Source organism: Triturus cristatus, chromosome 11 (assembly GCF_964204655.1).
Source record: "Triturus cristatus chromosome 11, aTriCri1.1, whole genome shotgun sequence".
Classification (NCBI taxonomy): domain Eukaryota; kingdom Metazoa; phylum Chordata; class Amphibia; order Caudata; family Salamandridae; genus Triturus; species Triturus cristatus.
Genome location: NC_140594.1, coordinates 1,000,524,188 through 1,000,545,034, shown reverse-complemented (window position 1 = coordinate 1,000,545,034; position 20,847 = coordinate 1,000,524,188). Strand labels below are relative to the sequence as shown.

Sequence of the window (20,847 nt, the reverse complement as noted above, 5' to 3'; positions counted from 1 at the left end):
TGGGTCGGTTAATTGCGACCCATGCGTAAACTCCTGTTTGCTTATAGATCATAATTGAGAGTTTGAAGTTATTTAACGCATCTGAGAATTATCTGATGCATTAAATAACCTAACCTTCATTCAATTTTGGCAGGTCGAACCTGCGGAAACGTAACAGGGAAAAAGCATACAGTATTTACTGTTTCATATGTATTGTGGTGCATTAAACATCAAAATCGACATGTAATTCCCCACTGACTTGTAATTACGTGTTCTTTATCGCACCCAATAAATAACGTACCCTGTGCCATCATTTTTTAGCAGGTGTGTTAAATAACACCTAAACTCGTAATGAGGCCCTTAGAATCGACATGCACAAGGGACATAGATTACAATACCAGATCTCCTACATCATTTAAAAAGCACTTGGCCCTCTAGCCACAGAGTGAGAAACATGTCTTGGCCTATTCAGAATGAGAGAAAATTTAAAGAGGCTGCAAATGTAAAGACTAGCACTGGACAACATCTACAGGAAAAATGTTTGGAGGAGATGATTTACTCTGCCTTTTACTATTTCACTGTGCCTTGTTCTAGGGGAGTTCTGTTCCTCATCCCCTCACTGTCTGCTCCACTTCCTGTCCCCCTTCCCATCACCAGAAGTGGTGTGCAGTGCCCTTCTGCTCCACCTCCTGTCCTCCTCTCCCATCACCAGAAGTGTTGTCCAGTGTCCTTCTGCTCCACTTCCTGTCCTCCAGTGTCCTTCTGCTCCACTTCCTGTCCTCCTTCCCATCACCAGAAGTGGTATCCGGTGCCCTTCTGCTCCACCTTCTGTCCTCCTTCTCATCACAAGAAGTGGTGTCCAGTGTTCATCTGCTCCACTTCCTGTCCTCTTCTCCCATCACCAGAAGTGGTGTCCAGTGTCCTTCTGCTCCACTTCCTGTACCCCTTCCCATCACCAGAAGTGCTGTCCAGTGTCCTTCTGCTCCACTTCCTGGGATCCTTTCCCATCACCAGAAGTAGAGCTCTATGTCCTTCTACTCCATTTCCTGTCCTCCAGTGTCCTTCTGCTCCACTTCCTGTTCTCCTCTCCCATTACCATAAATGATGTTCAGTGTCCTTCTTTTCAACTTCCTGCCTTCTTTCCCATCACCAGAAGTGGTGTCCAGTGTCCTTCTGCTCCACTTCCTGTTCTCTTCTACCATCACCAGAAGTGGTGTCCAGTGTTCTTCTGCTCCACTTCCTGGCATCCTTTCCATCACCAGATGTAGAGCCCAATGTCTTTCTACTCCACTTCCTGTCCTCCAGTGTCCTTCTGCTCCACTTCCTGTTCTCCTCTCCCATTACCAGAAGTGATGTCCAGTGTCCTTCTTCTCCACTTCATGCCCTCCTTCCCATCACCAGAAGTGGTGTCCAGTGTCCTTCTGCTCCACTTTCTGTTCTCTTCTACCATCACCAGAAGTGGTGTCCAGTGTCCTGCTGCCCCAAATCCTGGCCTCCTCTCCCATCATCAGAAGTAGTTCCCATTGTCCTTCTACTCCACTTCTTGTCCTTCTGTTCCACTTCCTGTCCTCCTTCCCATCACCATAAGTGGTGTCCAGGGTCCTTCTGCTCCACTTCCTGTCCTCCTCTTCCATCACCACAATTGGTGTCCAGGGTCCCTCTGCTCCACTTCCTGTCCTCCTCTCCCATCACCACAATTGGTGTCCAGGGTCTTTCTGCTCCACTTCCTGTCCTCCTCTCCCATCAACACAAATGGTGTCCAGAGTCCGGGGGTAGTAAACACTCGGTTGCCGCAGGGTCATAATCTCTTGCTTCATACACGACAGCCGTAATTTCCAATTCTGGACAGTTTTTCCGATGCAAAACTGTTATTTATGACTTTTATCCCTGGAATGCCCATTAAACACATAGATCCAGCTATACCGAGTAAAGTCAAGGCGAAAGTGTCAGCAGAAGGACTGGGATTGGAAAAGGACGAGGAAAGGAAGTTAGGGTAGACCTTACCCTTCACGAGGAGAACACGTCTGCTCCCCTTGTGCTGCTGCAGAGTGGAGCAGACGGGGGCAGTGCCTCTCCCTGCAGCATTAAACAAGGTCTGGGGTCTCCAGGCTCACAATCATCATGTCTGGAGTTTGCAGAAATGATAATTCCAGGCCCAGAGACACTCACTATTACAGGCAGTGGAATTTCACTGAGTTATTGCTCTGGATGAAATTCTGCCACTCATAATGAGGGCCTAAATTATTGGGGGAACTTTTTTGCAATGTCCCATTACCTTCCCCTGAATGAGGCCTATTGACTGTTATTGGTGCAACGTGAGACTGATCTCACGGAATTTAAGATCACACATTCATCATGATATATGCACTCATCCCATTCCAGGGTGAGCCTAGTCGTTCAAGTTCTAATCCGCTCAGATACGAGACAATAACACTTATTTTTTTTTCCCTCCAAATGAATTTCTTTTTTAAATAATTCAACAGTGTATATAGAGGCTAAATAGATTGTGTGATGTATTATTCTAACAAAAACATAGGGCCTTATCTAGAGTATGGTAGAATGGATACTCTGTCACAAATGTGGTGTATATGTCTTCTGCTGTATTACAAGTGCATTATAGCCTATTTCAATTGCAATTAGGTGAACGGGACATCATTCACGTTCAGACGGTATACACCACCCACCGCACTCTAAATCAGGTATTTAGTTAACAAACAGCAGCACCTGCAAGCAGTGGCGGCTCGCAGAGGGAGTGCTGCGGGACGGTGAGGCGGGGAGGGGAAGGGTGGGGGGTAGTGTACTCGGATTTACGACGGAAGGTAAGTAAATAAATAAATACAACTATTTACCTTGCGCTCGCTGCATAGCCACATAATTTACTCGACCCTGCCGCCTAATGTGACCCTCCCCTGCTGCATAATTCCAGTGGCCCCGAGTAGGCCTTGTAAAACCCCAGTTCTGAATTTTGAGTGTGGGGCCTACTGCCTCCAGGGGGCCAGCACCCACGCTAGGCCTGTGAAAGGGTCTGCTCGTTGAGACCGGGGATTAAATAGTTTTGTATTTAGAGAAAAGTCAATGTTAGTTACAGTTCCGCACGTTAATCCCTGTGTGTGAGGTAATCTCTTAACCCCTCGATCTAATCCGATCTAAAACGCCAACCACCTGATCCAAGGGATTTCAAACTGTGACCGACAAGACACAGCTGAGGGAGTTTCGCGCGCCCTTCTTGTGGCGCACCAGAGGGGCTGGACAGCGTCAACACCACAGTAAGTGACATTTGAAAAACTGCCTGTCAGAAACAGCATAAATTGAGCAAATCGAGGACCATTCATTGTAGTTATATTTTCGGGTTGCATTAGGGCGGGGCTTGTCGACGTCACAGATGGTAAAACCCTGTTTGGTATTCATTATAGTCAGAAGGAAAATGTATAAGGCTAATTTACATATAATGCTTTTCGGCTGGTAATATTCATATATTTACCTTTGATTCTGTCAACCTGACTGAATTGCACCACCCGGTAGATTAAGTGCGTGGCCTTTCTTTGAATTATGAGTTCATATTAATTCTCCTGTTTCTGTCATATGTGTTATAATACTGTACAATTTGGAGCCTTATTCTGTGACGTGCTCACTTTGACAGCTAGTTTTCAGGATTGGCACTGGTGTACCTTTAAGTAAAGTATGAAAAAAAATCTCAGAATTCAAAAGCGATATTAAGCAGAAACTATGCAAAGAGACTTACTTTCTCGAATTGGATATCTCAATGTCTTCAGTTGGGGACAGGGTTCAATAATTTCTAACATCTTAATGTCTAATTTGCTGGTTGAACACTAACCAAAGTGATAGCCAGCTAAAGTTGATGTAAGGTAACACAGTTCTAACCTGCTTGGGGTGTTTAATCAGCCCAGGCCTTTTGGGCTCATGTGATCGGGGCACTATTCTTTGAAAACGCCGTAAAAGCCCTGATTTTCAATCTCTGTCGAATTTTCATGTGATGGATTGAAGAAGGTTTTCAGAACATCAATAAAAACTCTCAGCCTAAATTAGAGGCGAGAAAAAACAGACGTGCCAAGACAAGATGGCCTGACACTGTAGGGAGAAAAAAATGTTGTAGATTTTTGTGGAAAAATCAAGAAAGACTGCAAGTTTTTAGCGTCCTCTTTCTGGCCTACATTGTCAAGAAAAGTAAACACACTTCAGCACCCTAAAGTTATGGTTTCAAACAAAGAAAGGTTTATGCGGAAATTGTAAAAATAGGTATTGCCACTCTTAAGTATTTTTACTATTTTCACAGATTTTTAGCTAGGGGGAATACTGCCTTTATTCGCAGATGTGACGTGTGTAGTTACCACCTGAAAAAGGTTGGTTGAAAGACCGTGTAAATAAATGCGCAAAAATATGTGGTAACGTGGACTGTCCGACTTCTCGACTTGACATAAATTTGTAAAGTTTCAGGACATGGTGAATGAACAGAATGAAAGACAATGGTTTGGCTGATTAGATGTATTTATAGCGCACACATGCACCTGAGGGCCCCTTGGCGCTGAGGTTCACCCACAAATAAGAAGAAGCAGGAAAAGTGGGACAGAGAACCAGTGATAGTTAAAAAAAATAGGTTAGTTTTGAAGGACTTCCTGTAAAAGACACCATCCTGAAAACTGGGTAGTGGTCAGGGCACAAGTCCTCAAAAAAGAAGTAGGGGGACTAACCTAGTTAGGCAGTATGCAAGTGACATCACGGCACGTGACATCATGGCGCATGACATCACAGCGCACGACATCACGGCGCACGACATCACACATGGCATCACAGGAATTTACATCATAGAAAGTGGCATCACAAGCCACAGCTTTACAGGAAGTGGCATCACAAGCCACAGCTTTACAGGAAGTGGCATCACAAGCCACAGCTTTACAGGAAGTGGCATCACAAGAAGTGACATCAGATCTAAAGCCTTCACATATATGTTTAGCAGGTATATCATGTGTACGTTTGAGCGCACTGCGAGGATAATAGCACAGTGAGCAGTGGAAGATGAGATGTGACTTCTACACCTTGCAATCCCCCAGTTTTATGTAACACATCCTGTACATTCATTTACAAACTTATATAATTTATCTACATGTAATATGCACGTGTTGATGTAAAGCGCTTTGACACCCTACATTGGAATGAGTGGGGTTATACAAGAAAAAATAGTGAGACTTAAATTATTTTAACGCCTCCTCAGGTGTAGTAAGCTCTTTATAAATGCAATTTGCTTTGTGTAAATACTGGGAAAGACCAACACATCTGATATTCTTACAGAGCATGCACATCTCCTAAACAGGGACTGAACAAAGTGAAAAGCTGCCTCTCTTAAGTATGTGTGAAGGGCTAACAAGGTGTGAGCCTTTGTTTCCCCTCCGCTTCATATGCATTAGGTGTGAGGGTCCTGACTGCTCCCAGCCAAGAGACTTGAACAAAAGGAGGCCTGATAACCCCTCAAATTCGGCCTTTGTTATGGGCCCAGCAGGAGTCTTAAATATGAAAGCCCTGTGCCCACCCACATGTTGTTGCTTGTTGCAGATGGAAAGCAGACAACGTGCAGGCGCTGCTGAAAGTGTCTCGGTGTTTTGAAATTACACCGGGACGAGTTCAGCACATTATTTAGTGGCGCTCAAATTCTTGGCAGGGTGGACGGCGTTCACCCTGTGAAAAAAGCGGGTGGACGCCGTCCACACGCGTGTACCCCCGACTCGTGCCCTGGTAATGGCAATTTATTCCATAATGTGGGAGCCAAAACCAAAATGTTCTGCCAATCCTAGGAGATTTTTTTGATTCTGGGACAGCAAGGACGTCGAGCGCAGAGCACGAGCTGGACAATACGTCTGAAACAACTTGGCCAGTTCGGTTTTATCGAGGTCTTACAAGACATTGGGGTTCAGGGACAGATATTTGATTTGGACTCTACCACCACTTTAAGCCAGCATAGGGATTTCCCAGAGGAAGTGACATGGTAGAGCTTGTTACAGACCCATCTTCTTCAGTGTTACATAAAACTCAGGCAACTTTCAACAAACGTATGGATGTCCAACTTTGGGTACATTGATGTAAGTGACAAAATTATCTTTGGAAATAAAATAATGTAATTGGCCCTCCAGAGAAAATAATTTGGCTCAAAGCCAGGTGCTCTTTAACATGAATACAAGCTCTTATGTGATTATATCTGCCTCTAAAATTGCAAATTTTCAGTCCCCAGTGTAACGAAGGTGTCACCCCCCACCACACTGATGGAGGAAGACCCGCTGTATAAAAAAACAAGCAAAAAGAACAATTGATGGACAGAATGTTGATCAATGTCAAACATTCACCCCCAGTACAGAGATTGGGGCCTAAATCCATCGTTTTTTTGTTACCCATGCCATTCATTCCAGTTTAAACCCATCCATGTGCAAATCAGTCTTGACCCTGCTCTCCGTGGCAACAGTCCATCCTGAAGGGAAATAACCTTAACAACGCAGTCATTAGATCGTGTTACCTTTACAACACGGTTGTTACATTGCAGTGCATTACAACACAAGTCGTTACAACAACTTGCTCTAGATGGTGCTCTAAACTAAGGAATAGTGTAATTTACTATTCCAACACCTTCCCTACTGCTGCACACACTGGAGTTCGAATAGTAAATTATACTATTCCTAAGTCCACCGCGCCATCTAGAGCAAGTTGTTGTAACGACTTGCGTTGTAATCTACTGCGATGTAACAACACAGTCGTTTTAAGGACCGCGTTGTAATCGCATGCGTTGTAAACGCATGCAATATTATGGTATATATTCATCCTGAACTGCCAGGCCAGGGGATGAGTGGTTGAAAAGTTTCAGCACTCCGTCCATCATCTTGTTGTGTTTGCTGTACAAAACAAGCATTTGCAATGCAATAGGTCTCACATTCACCCAAGTTTGAGCTTAAATGACAATGCCTTTTATTTATGTTTTGGGTTTTAAAACATAAATAAAAGGCATTGTCATTTACAATACTAATAGCTTAAACTCTCGCAAATGCAAGGTCTTTTGCATTGCAATAAAGGACCTTCTCGACCGCTTGTTAGATTATAAATATCAGAGAAAGAGACCGGCCTGCAACGTCTTCAAAGTAGTGATAAATAGTGCAGTGAAGAAGATGTGTAAGTGTTGTAAATTACACAGACACCAAGTGTGAAGTGAGAGTTACATATGATCTGAGCTCTAAAAATTAACAAAGCAATCCAACACCTTTCACTCTGTGATTACACTTTTGCGGCTCAGGAGGAAGAGCGGGAGGGGGGCTATTTCCTGCCCTCTCCGTGATTTGAGTGTGCAGTGTGGCATTGCGTAATGTCATTGCTATCTTTGGCCTAATAAAAAAAAAACTCCAGCTGTAGTAGGGCCCTGGCTTCACATCCTGGTGCAGGGCGGGCTGTGCTTTATGGCAGGCATAGAGGGAGGGAGGGATGATCTTGGCTGCAGCTCCAGCCTTGTACAGTGCCCCTGCTATTACTAGTGAGCGAGAGGCGTGGTGGTATTGGTATTTGTGGTGGTGGTGGTGGTATTGGTGGTGCTGGTATTAGTGGTGGTGGTATTGGTGGTGGTATTGGTTGTGGTATTGGTGGTGGTGCTGGTGGTGGTATTGGTGGTGGGGGTATCGGTGGTGGTGGTATTGGTATTGGTGGTATTGGTTTTGGTGGTATTGGTGGTGGTGGTGGTATTGGTGGTGGTGGTATTTGTGATGGCATTGGTGGTATTGGTGATGGCAGTATTGGTGGTGGTGGTATTGGTGGTTGTGGTATTGGTGGTGGTGGTATTGGACGTGGTATGGGTTGTGGTATTGGTGGTGGTGGTGGTGGGATTCGTGGTGGCATTGGTGGTATTGGTGGTGTATTGGTGGTGGTGTGGAAATATGGATTTTTCTGGTCAGTTATGTCCCCTATCTTGGACCCCAACGGTTCTATGTGCATGTTACAAGTACATGTATGTTCCCTCCAGTTCCAGTTATGAAGACGCAAACGCATGTGCGTCCACCGTCAACATGTCCTCTGTCAGATCCGCCATGAATAGGCCGGATATTCCATTCCTAAGTATGAAAGGCCACCGGTTTTATATGGTTCACTTATGCCATTTTACAGTCCAGGCAAGTAGGCCCTGATTCTGTCATCAAACTCCTCTTGCCTTCTGCTTCTGAAAACTCCAGTCTGAGCCTGCATCTGTGACCATGAACTTTGTCTCATTCTCTGCGCGGCTCACGAAGCCTGACATCAGCCTATTCTCTGCCAAGAACTGTATTTCACCTTCGAGTTATCTGCTTCGCCCCTATCCAATGCATTCCTGTCTAGTAGTTTAAGTAAACATTCTTCCAGCTACCGAGCAAAAGGCCCGGCTTCTCTGTCTTTATGCAAGTAATTCATAGTCCTGTTACCATGGAATATTCCTACCCCCTCGCATTTAGTGTAGACACTTAGACGCTTGTACACGCACGCACAGTCAGTATAGAATAGATTCTATCCGAGAGTCCTTCTTTTGTGGATAACATAGTTCTTTAAACATAGGATGTTAGATATGATTTGGGATTAGGTTGACTTGACCCCCCAGACTTTTCGTCTCCACATGTAGAGCTAAATGTCAAGTCCCCTTCACCCCTAGTTGCACGTCAATCACACGTCATGCTGCTGCGCGCGCATCTATGCCAAGTATTATCTTATAGATCCACCTATATATGACATCATAACCAATTATGTTCCTTTTTACTCCTTATTACACCCATTTTCGGTTACGCATGTGAATCGTCATTTTCCTTATCAATTGTTACGCCTACTGCATTCGTTTCATTGTAATGTATGTTCTATAAAAATCACTTCGTGTCAATAAAGTATGTACTTCACTTCCTGAACCTCCGTGGTGATGGAACTTGGAGCAACCGATTATAATCGATCATTGGAATAAAGCCCATTCCGAACCTCTACTACCACGGATTCTGCCTCTCATTTTACTGAGCTATTATATTATGTTTCTGTATCAAATTAAGTCCCGGTAATGAATTTTATTTACCACATGAATGGCGCCCGAACAGGGACACTTTCTCATCTCACGCGCCGGCGGTGAGTTGCAGGCCCGGTCTCCTGCCACAGCTGGACGGACAATAACGCGTACCAGCAGGATTTCCTGTATCTCCCTCCGGTCAAGCGGGGGCGACTGAGGCTGCGATCAACACCCAGACGAGGCGGTGAGAAGTGCGAAGTATAATCAGAGGCCCACCAGTTCCCGAAGTTCGAAGTCGAGTCCAGTTTCCGACGAGTCGAGTCGAGTCCAGTCCGGTTCAAGTTCAGTTGCCGAGGCCTTCCGTTTCCGAAGCTACCCGGTGAGTACCATTACTGGGGAGGCATTTCTGACGTGCACATAGGTTGTGCCGGTCAAGACGGGTTTGGGTACACAAATCCGGTCTGCACTGTTTTAGCAGTGTATATGTACTGTTTAGCAGTATATCAAGTATTCCGAAGTATCTAGTTATTGTCAAGAATTATGCTTGGTGATTAGTTATGCAGACGATCATCATTGTTGGTTATTTTAAAGGTTGAAAAAAATGTTTAATGTTTAATGTTTAATGTGTTAAACGTCCTGCATATTGTGGTATGAATGGTTGTTCATTATTGTGCTTTTGTACTAAGTGTGTTCAAGATTAAGTATCAGATCAGTTCTCAATATGCCGCTCTTTTCGAAACTAAGACAGATCACTACAAGAAAAGGGGTACTCGAAGAAGCCGTTCCTATTCCTCCTAGGGACACTCCAGGGTACTTCATGTATCATAAACATGGCTTAGACGCTATATTATTCCTTGATTTATGGGTAGACTACACCAAGGAATTACCAGAAAGTCAGAGGTGGCCCGCAGCGGGGACCTGGGATGCAGAGTGCATCATGAAAGTAGAGGAAGAGTTATGGAAAAGGAAAGTCAGACAGTCACAGAAAGACGCCGTTGAGTTATGGCGTAAAGAATCTCATAGACGCACAGAAAAAGCACTCCGACAGGAAGAAAAGAATAAAGAGAGTTCAAATAAAGTTCGAGAAAATCTATTAATTGAGGAAGGTATCCGAGTGAAGACAGAACAAGTAGACAGACAAAGAAATGCCCTTATGAATGGTATGTATCCCCTTCTGGCCGAAGGATTACCTAAGGCTACTCCAGAGATACCGAAAGACTTGCCACCCCCATTATTCCCAATAAAGGTACTTCCTAAGGGGCATCCTAGAACCGCAGAAGATGTTTTTCTTTCCTCATATTTAGATGACGCAGCCCCCGAGTATGCTAATTCCGCCCCACATAGACCGCATACCAGGGAGGTTCAACGCCAAGACCCAGTACCAGTATCCCTACAGCAACAGATCGTGTCACAAGTTCCGGCAAGCACATCTGTTTCTGCATCGGTTCCTACAGCTACTTCTATAGCTGTGTCCACACCTATAGTCGCTGTGTCACGTTCAACGAATCCTTTCACACCCGGCACCCCAGATGGGGCTACGGGAGGTGTTACCAATATTTTTTCTACGCCACCCAGAATAAATAAACTTACTTTTCAAGAGTCAGCACATTCACGTACCCCCAAACTCATAAATGCCCGTACGCTTAAGGAACTTCTTATAGATTGTAGATATGACCCTGTGCCCGGCAAAGAGGACGAAATGATCATGGCATCATTGCGTATCAGACGAGCCGCAGTATATTTAGGAAAGTTACCAGGAATGACTGCGCATCTAGATAAAATATATCATTTTGTCCAAACAGGGCGAGATTCAGAAAGTATTAACAGAGCTATGGAATACCAGAAAGTGGAGATACAGGGGGAACTGTTACGTTTCCTCATAAATTGTGTGATCAGAAATGAAGACCGACCGGGGGTAGACCCGGAAGCAATGCAAATTCTTACCAGATGGAGCCAGAATATATCAGAAGGTAGACATGATAAACAAAATTGTATAATAGCCATGTGCCGAAAGATCCGTAAAGAAATAGAACGCCTACACGAAGAAAGATTAGCGGTAGACGAGTTCGAACAAAGCGAGGAGGAAGGGTCTGGACTGCCCGCAGGACAGTCAGACACCATAGCCTATGTAGGTAAAGGAAGATCTTGTAATAGTAATAGATGCCCTATTGACCCGATACGTCCGATATGTCCAGATAATAACAGGAATTTCCGAATACCTATAATTAACATCAGGTCTAACGAGCATTCGTTCCAAGCCGCCGACAAACTACTCCGAGAACGAAGGGGTTATCATTTCCTCGATTCTATGGATGAACAAGATTTAGCTAGGGCAGCTGTCCATTGGGTGGACAGTCCCGGAAAATATAGTGATGATACAGTAGCACGCACATTTTTGAATCTCATCCCAGATGAACAGCGGTTAGCTGGGATTTATATGATTCAACAACTCATTATACTATATCAGAGTCAGCATTCGGACCCTGGTCCCTTACCTGACATATTGACTGAATTGCTTATGAATAGATGGAGAGGTTCAGGTACTAAATTAATTAAAGAAATTCTAGAGTCAAGAAAGCAGTATATTCTTTTTGTATGTTCAGACCGTGTCTCATTGCCCATCAAGGAAAGAACGACGTATCACATGGATAGACAGAATCCCTTACGAGAAGTGCACCCAATAAAAGGCGAGGACAACGAGTTTAAGCGCGTATTTGTATATACGCCCATATCGAAAATAGAATTGTTAGAAATGAAGAAAGTGGTACCCAGTCATGACAAAGATCCAGCGGGTTTTCACCGAGAAATTAAAGACATGTTACTCATGGGAGAGTATACCTATCCCGACATTATGACAATATTAAAGGTATTGATGCCTGCTGGCATTTATGAGAAACTCAGGGAAAAGGAGTGGGAGGTAGGAGACCAAAAGATAGAATGGTCAGTATTAGAAGCAGAAGAAAAGGCCCGAACTGCAGGAGCAGGACTTGGGGATAAAACTAAAGCACTACCAGGTTTATTAGTACAGGTACTGCCACGTTTATTAACTACGAAAAAGGAAGATTGGGGTACAATTTCAGCCTGTAAGCAGAAGCAAGATGAAGACACTAGTGATTACTATGCCCGATTTGAAAAATGTTTTGGTATAAATAGTGGCCTAAAAGCAAGTAGCGAATCATACCCGCATCTGTTTGTAACAAAATTAGTAGAAAATGCCCTGCCCCAAGTAAAGAATAGAGTATTAAAATTCGAGAGTACCTGGCAAGGTAACACTCCATCACAAATGTTACAAATGTTACAGTACCATCACAATAGAATTAGAGAGGAACAAGAACATGAACACAGACGCATGAAAGACACGAAAATGAAAATGCTAGTTTCTCAGACAGTTCCAGCTGAAGGACATAAAAAGGGTATGACACATTCCGGTGATTCAGCAGGACCTGTAAAAGGGACATGCAATTATTGTAAAAAACCAGGTCATTACGTACACGATTGTCCAGTTTTGAAACATAATATCAGCATAGGTAAAACACAAGAAAGACCACGGCCACCTAGACAGGACCAGAATGAACAAGGAGCTCCGCAGCATGCACAGTCCATGCCAGCTTCACAACAGTCTATACAGTTTGTGCCAGCTGCACCAGCGCTGCCTGTTGCTGCCACACAAACCACGACACGACAACTGTACCAGACCGCACAGTACGACTATCCTGATTATCAACGATACGCATGAACAAGCCTAGAGAGGGAAGTTGACTTACCCCTTATCGAGATCCCTGTAGATCAAGAAGGACCTTATATACATAGTGAATTATTAGGCCAAGATAGAAAATTTTTACTCGATACAGGGGCAAGTCGAACAACAATAAAACGTAGTGAAGTTCCAGGGGCACCCCTCTCAGGCTCTCAGAATATTTCCCTTGGTTTTTCAGGAAAACCTATTGTTAATGAAGTGTCACAGCCTCTCCCACTTACGATAGGACCTTTGACCCGAACTACAGATTTATTGCTTACTAAATCATGTCCAGAAAATCTGTTAGGAATAAAAACACTGAAAGCTCTAGGAGCTATAATATGTTGTTCTCCGGAAGGAGTAAGGTTGTTTTTACGTGATTTTAAAGGTCACTATGTGTCTAGAGACATGGATCCCCGACTGCAGACTTTACCTACACATCTATGGGCACAAGGCCCTACTGATGTTGGATGCATGAATATTACACCATATCGAGTCACATTAAAGGCAGGAGTGGTGCTACCACGAATGCGACAATACAAGTTACCACCAGATGCTGTAGTGGCTTTACTGAAAATCATTGACGAGCTCATTGCCCAAGGAGTAGTTGTAGAAACAGACTCCAATGTATGTAATTCACCGATAATTCCGATTCTCAAACGAACAGATCCAAAGGCCCCGCCAGTATATCGATTGGTTATTGATCTGCGCGAATTAAACAAATGCATTGTGCCACAATTTCCTGTGGTCCCAGATATCTCGTCATTACTGACAGCTATTGATTCCGAAGCAACATTCTTTACTGTAATCGATCTCAAGAATGCCTTTTTCAGCGTCCCAATAGATCCGGAAAGCCAATATTTGTTCGGATTTAGTTTAAATGGGCGTAGCTTTAAATTCTCACGCGCACCTCAAGGATTTACAGAAAGCCCCAGCATCTATAGCCAAGCACTGAAACGAGAACTCGACAGTATCCACATGCCAGTTAACACTGCTCTGCTTCAATACGTCGATGATCTGCTGATCACCGCGAGAAGCGAACCGGAATGTGAAAAAGCATCACTGACAGTTTTACAATTTCTAGCCGAAAAGGGGCACAAGGTGTCCCCTTCTAAGCTGCAATTCTGTGTCCAGCGAGTTATTTATCTTGGACACTCGCTGTCCAAGGAGGGAAGGCAGCTTACACCCGACCGCATTCAGTTAATAGCTAACATGCCAATACCCAAGACACAAAAGGAGGTGCGGGCTTTCATAGGCCTCACGTCATATTGCAGGCAGTGGATCCCTCAGTACGCATTTCTAGCAAAACCACTCATTCAGTTGACAACACAGGAGGCAGCCACATCGACTGTTCTCCCTTGGACTCAGGAACATACACAAGCTTTTGAAAGCCTAAAGAAAGCTTTATGTCAAGCACCTGTTTTAGCAACGCCATGTTACAGAAAACAGTTTACACTCTTTGTTACAGAACGCGAAGGTACTGCCTTGTCAGTACTCACACAGGAACAAGCAGGAGCACACAAACCATGTGCTTATTTTTCTAGTACATTAGATCCCGTAGCCCAGGCTTTGCCTGCATGCCTAAAATCAGTGGCAGCGACAGCTTTAGCAATCAGACAAAGCGATGCCATAGTGTTAGGACATCCATTGACAGTTCAAGTACCACATGCAGTAGAGGTTCTTGTAAATAGAACGCAAACACAACACTTGACTATAGCGCGACTTACAGGGTACGAACTTACATTGTTTCAGCCACATATAGAAATCAGACGCTGTAACACATTGAATCCTGCCACACTTTTGCCGGTAACCGGAACAGACCCACTAGCCCATGACTGTATTGAAGTTATTACAATAACGACGAAACCTAGACAAGACTTGACCGATGTCCCATTGTCAGACCCAGACCTGACATTGTATGTAGATGGTTCATGTATGAGAACAAATACAGGAGAGTTGGTGGCTGCTTACGCAGTCACAACAGACACTGAAATAATTGAAACTGATCGCATAAATATCTTGTCAGCTCAAGCCGCAGAGCTTATCGCTCTGACACAAGCCTGTATTCAAGCCACAAATAAAAAAGTCAACATATACACTGATTCACGTTATGCATTCGGAGTTGTACATGACTTCGGCGTGCTATGGCGAGAGAGAGGTTATTTAACTTCCCACGGTGCCCACATTCAGCACGGACCCCTCATTCATGCCTTATTAGATGCAATACATCTACCCACTGCAATATCAATTATGAAATGTAAGGCTCATACGAAGGTTACTGATATCATTTCTCAAGGCAATGATCTAGCCGACAGAACAGCTAAACAGACTGCTCAAACTCAAACATCCGACATGACAAAGACAATAGTCCCGATGCCGACACATTGTATGACAGTTAAAGATCCTACTCTTGACGTAATTGACATACAGACACATGCTACACCAGACGAAATAAAGAATTGGACTGAATTAGGAGGGATCCAAACGGACCAAGGATGGATGATGAAGGAAAAGTCTGTGTGGTTCCTTCCTGATTCAATGGTCCAAGTTATAATTAACACTATACATAGTCCAGCACATCTAGGAGAAAAAGCTATGCTAGACAGCATTCAACGCATTTGGTTCAATAAACATTTGCGAGCAGCAGCCAAACAAAAGGTCCGTACCTGTATGATCTGTTGCCAGTTCAACCCAGGAAAAAGCGTTCCCGTAGAACAGGGTGGATTTCATACTCCTAATCACCCTTTTGAAGTACTCCAGATGGATTATATCCAGATGGAACGATGTCGAGGATTCAAATATGTTCTCGTAGTTGTCTGCGCTCTGTCCCGTTGGACGGAGGCATACCCGGTTTCAGATTACACTGCCCCGACTACTGCCAAACAGTTAGTTCGAGAATTCTTCCCACGATACGGTTTACCACGTGTTGTTCACTCAGATAACGGCCAGCCGTTCTCATCCGAATTAATGAAACATGTTTCACTTCTGTTAGGTTATCAGTGGAAATTCCACTGTGTCCGACACCCCGAAGCAGCAGGTCTCGTAGAAAGACATAATCAGATACTGAAAATCAGATTGTCCAAAATATGCAGAGAGAAAGGTGTCGACTGGGTAGTAGCGTTACCAGTTGCACTCTTTTACATGAGAATGGTAGCACACTCTCGAACAGGGCTATCCCCGTATGAGGTGATCTTCGGCAGACCACCAAATATGTGGGGGACGCCTATACCACGCAAAATAACTGATATTGACTGTAATATGCTGACAGATTACTTGGCTTCCTTGATGTCTGCACTACAATCTTGTCGTTCACAGGTAGCTGCAGCCTTTCCCGACAACACTGAGGTGAAACCCCATGACGTAGTTCCGGGGGACCTTGTGCTTGTGAGAAATTTCGACCGAAAGACTCAGCTGGAGCCCAGGTGGAAGACACCCCAGTTGGTCCTGCTGACCACAAGAACAGCCGTGAAGATTGAAGGCAGAAAGGGATGGATTCATTCGAGTCATATCAAGAAATTTCATGGACTTCCTGCAGATGTAAATAGCCCACCTCGTGTGTCTTCACCCATTGACTCAAAACTACCTTTGGCTGAGACCAACAGCAAGGAACTCTATAAACTAAAACTAAGGCCTAGACCGTCGGACGATTTGATTGTTTAAGTCCTCTCCAAGGTGAAGCGGTTGAATCTGTCTCCGACATGTATTTCTTAGACCTGAATCATAGAGAATCGCGAAAAATGTTGAAACGACAGGCGTATTGTAAATCACTGCGTAGTCACTGCATAGTGACATTATTAACATTGTTTTTCTTAAGTCTTTTAATAATTACTGCAAGTATATTGTTGCACATATATTACCCTATTGCCAGAAACGTTTACAATGTTACTGCTGAACATTCTTTTAGTGACCTACCCCCGCACGAATTGTCCTATAGACTTGCGCTGCGCAATAACACTTTTATTAGTATGTTACATCATTCCCATCAGACTAGTAATGCTACTAATTGTTGGGTGTGTGGCCGGCTCCCTCCCTATCAGAATTATGAAGGAGTTCTGCCTTTCTTCCCACATCCGTTTACACATAATGGCTCCTGTGGAGCATGGTTTAGTTTAATGAATTCCATAGACTCAGACACAGCAGTTTATCAAGACCAGTGGGTATGGGGAAATCTGAACCTAGTTTTATTCAAAGTCTGTTACCCTGACAAGGAGGGTCGCCCCAAAGGAACAGGAACTGATCTAGAAAATGAAGTATATGGATTAGGTAACTTTACACCTAATCTCATGGTTCTAAATGTCGAATCCGAAGTTGAACTAGTTTTACCAACAATGTCAGTATTCCCAGCGAAGGGTGAATTGTGTGTAAGAAAGGTTGGTTCCATACATATGGGCCATAGTAAATGCACTACTATGGTAGAATTCAGTGATCAAGGCAAATCTTCATTTAGAGCTTATCGCCACTCCTACTTTATATGTGGTCAGACTGCATATATGCGTCTACCTCTAGATTGGGATGGTACCTGCTACATTGCATTCCTTTTGCCACCTGTTTTCCTAGCTCCTCCTGATTATTATAGAAATATTCATTTAGTACACAACAGAGAGCGGAGAGATCTCCCAATTGTCGATTATACTGAGACAGCATGGGACAAGTATGTAGATTTTAATAAAGGCATCTTTCCCTATATAGGTACTGTTACTAATAGTAAGCTGATACGTAGACTAACTAGAACCCTTGAAGCAGTGGTGAATGAAACTATTTCCGCCTTAGGCAATTTAACAGAAGAGCAGTCTGCTATGCGGATTGTTGTGCTTCAAAATCGTCTTGTCCTTGACGTCATCCTGGCTGATAGGGGCGGAGCTTGTAGGGTCATCGGATCAAGCTGCTGCGTATTCATACCAGAAAATTCGCCATCTGTATATAAAGCCATAACTCGCCTTCATAAGATTGTAAGCCAGATACACCAGAACCCAGGCACTTGGACTTGGTCCGGTTGGTTTTGGAGTGTGATATCAGCCTGGGGATGGAGAGTTCTATCCTTCCTAGGTATTGGCCTTCTCATACTATTCAGTTGCTGTCTATGTCTACAATGTGGACCAGCGATCTGTGGCCTGTGTGCCACATCGTGTATTCCACCACCAAGATCTCATTCGTCACGGAAGAAGAAAGAAGAACAAATGATGTTATATGAACAGATCAATGGATTGATGAAGATTGATATCTCTTAACGGGCAAGTAGGGGACAAGGAGGGAATGTGGAAATATGGATTTTTCTGGTCAGTTATGTCCCCTATCTTGGACCCCAACGGTTCTATGTGCATGTTACAAGTACATGTATGTTCCCTCCAGTTCCAGTTATGAAGACGCAAACGCATGTGCGTCCACCGTCAACATGTCCTCTGTCAGATCCGCCATGAATAGGCCGGATATTCCATTCCTAAGTATGAAAGGCCACCGGTTTTATATGGTTCACTTATGCCATTTTACAGTCCAGGCAAGTAGGCCCTGATTCTGTCATCAAACTCCTCTTGCCTTCTGCTTCTGAAAACTCCAGTCTGAGCCTGCATCTGTGACCATGAACTTTGTCTCATTCTCTGCGCGGCTCACGAAGCCTGACATCAGCCTATTCTCTGCCAAGAACTGTATTTCACCTTCGAGTTATCTGCTTCGCCCCTATCCAATGCATTCCTGTCTAGTAGTTTAAGTAAACATTCTTCCAGCTACCGAGCAAAAGGCCCGGCTTCTCTGTCTTTATGCAAGTAATTCATAGTCCTGTTACCATGGAATATTCCTACCCCCTCGCATTTAGTGTAGACACTTAGACGCTTGTACACGCACGCACAGTCAGTATAGAATAGATTCTATCCGAGAGTCCTTCTTTTGTGGATAACATAGTTCTTTAAACATAGGATGTTAGATATGATTTGGGATTAGGTTGACTTGACCCCCCAGACTTTTCGTCTCCACATGTAGAGCTAAATGTCAAGTCCCCTTCACCCCTAGTTGCACGTCAATCACACGTCATGCTGCTGCGCGCGCATCTATGCCAAGTATTATCTTATAGATCCACCTATATATGACATCATAACCAATTATGTTCCTTTTTACTCCTTATTACACCCATTTTCGGTTACGCATGTGAATCGTCATTTTCCTTATCAATTGTTACGCCTACTGCATTCGTTTCATTGTAATGTATGTTCTATAAAAATCACTTCGTGTCAATAAAGTATGTACTTCACTTCCTGAACCTCCGTGGTGATGGAACTTGGAGCAACCGATTATAATCGATCATTGGAATAAAGCCCATTCCGAACCTCTACTACCACGGATTCTGCCTCTCATTTTACTGAGCTATTATATTATGTTTCTGTATCAAATTAAGTCCCGGTAATGAATTTTATTTACCACAGTGGGGGTATTGGTGGTGGTGGTATTGGTAGTGGTGGTATTGGTGGTGGTATTGGTATTGGTGGTGGTGGTATTGGTGGTGGTGGTATTGGTTGTGGTATTGGTGGTGGTGGTATTGGTGGTATTTGTGATGGTGTTGGTGGTATTGATGGTGGTATTGGTGGTGGTATTGGTGGTGGTGGTGTTGGTGGTATTGGAGGTGGTGGTATTGGTGGTATTGGTGGTGGCACTGGTGGTGGTATTGGTGGTGTTGGTGGTATTGGTGGTGGTGGTTCTGGTGGTGGTACTGGTGATGTTGGTGGTATTGGTGGTGGTGGTATTGATGGTATTGGTGGTGGTGGTGGTACTGGTGGTGGTGTTGATGGTATTGTTGGTGGTGGTATTGGTGGTAGTGGTATTGGTGGTATTGGTGGTGGTGGTATTGGTATTGGCGGTGGTATTGGTGGTGATATTGGTGGTGGTGGTATTGTTGGTGGTGGAATTGGTGGTGGTATAGGTGGTTGTGTTGGTGGTGGTGGTATTGGTGGTGATGGTATTGGTGGTGGTGGCATTTGTGGTGGTATTTGTGGGAGTCCAGGTGCCAGCATGGCACTCAGAATGTTGGAGCTGTGCCCCTGCCATTGGTGGCGATAGGACAAGTCGAGAACCAATTAGAAATCTCCGGTTGCCGGAGCGGGCTCTCCAGGGGTGCAGTATTCACTGAGAACCAGCAAGGGGCGCTGCAGTGCACAATTTCCTCGAGCATCTGAGAACAATATGCCATAGGGAACGTTTAACTTTTTCCTGCAGTCTGAATCAGACTGTAAGCAACAAATACAGCCGGGGAAATGAAACACAAGGCAGTCCATCACACGTCATCGAAGGCAGCGCACAAAACCCGGGTGACTATAATACAAGCAAGTACTCTAAGAGACAAATGCACGCGCAGCTAAATGTAGCAAGCACAGGCACCATGGCCAAAGGGAGCATGTATACAACGCAAGAATGTTACACACAAATCAAGCATTCGTACAACCAAGGTGGGCAAGTGTACACCAAAAGGCTGGAAATATGCAACCAGTAGCAACCTAGTGAGAACCAAAGGAAAAATGCAAACAACCAAAGGTAAACCCCACTCAAAAAATATTTGCAATGCAATAGGTCTCACATTTAAATGCAAGACCTATGGCATTGCAAACAAGCAGCTGACATACTCTCAATAAAGGAAAAGTACACACATCGTGTAACAACCAAGTAAAGGGGCCAGTAGCCATGGGAGGATACAAATGATGACATGGCTGTACTAAGGAGGAACTAACAAGCATATTAAGGAATCAATCTCCAGCATTTACGAAGGACAAAGACACTAGCCACTGAAAAATATGGGCGGGCATCTCCTCCATACTCTACCTACAACAGATCGCCAGAGCAGCGCTTGTGCACTGGCCTCAGGCTCAACCGAAAGAAGGTGGCAGGCATTTTTCCCTCCAGAGTAGCAATGTTGAGGGGAAAAGCTCCATTAAGTGGATGCATCTGGCAGCATTCCTTTCAGTAAATGTAGGTGCCTGGAGGTGGACTCCCAAATTGGGGTTACATTGCCAGTACCCTTATGTGGAGTGTCCCTGGCTAGCTGGAGTTCTGATGCCCTATTTTGAGGAAGCTTGTTCGAGGAAAGACTGGAAGGCACCACAGGAGGGACTTTCCTGATGTTGACAGTTTCACAAATTATGGAGTTTGTCTCACCTTA

General features: G+C 44.2%; 1 protein-coding gene across 2 annotated transcripts in view; it reads left to right on the top strand.

Annotated features, from left to right (window-relative positions):
* Positions 1-2,717: 2,717 nt before the first annotated feature.
* Positions 2,718-20,847, top strand: part of SAMD7 (sterile alpha motif domain containing 7) — a 139,844-nt gene continuing 121,714 nt past the window's right edge. The window contains exon 1 of one of the 2 annotated variants that reach the window (XM_085633733.1): positions 2,718-2,744. The gene's annotated coding sequence lies outside the window, so the exon portion shown is untranslated. Of the gene's footprint in view, positions 2,745-3,168; positions 3,246-20,847 lie in introns of those variants that run through there. The other variant, XM_085633734.1, reaches the window with a different exon arrangement.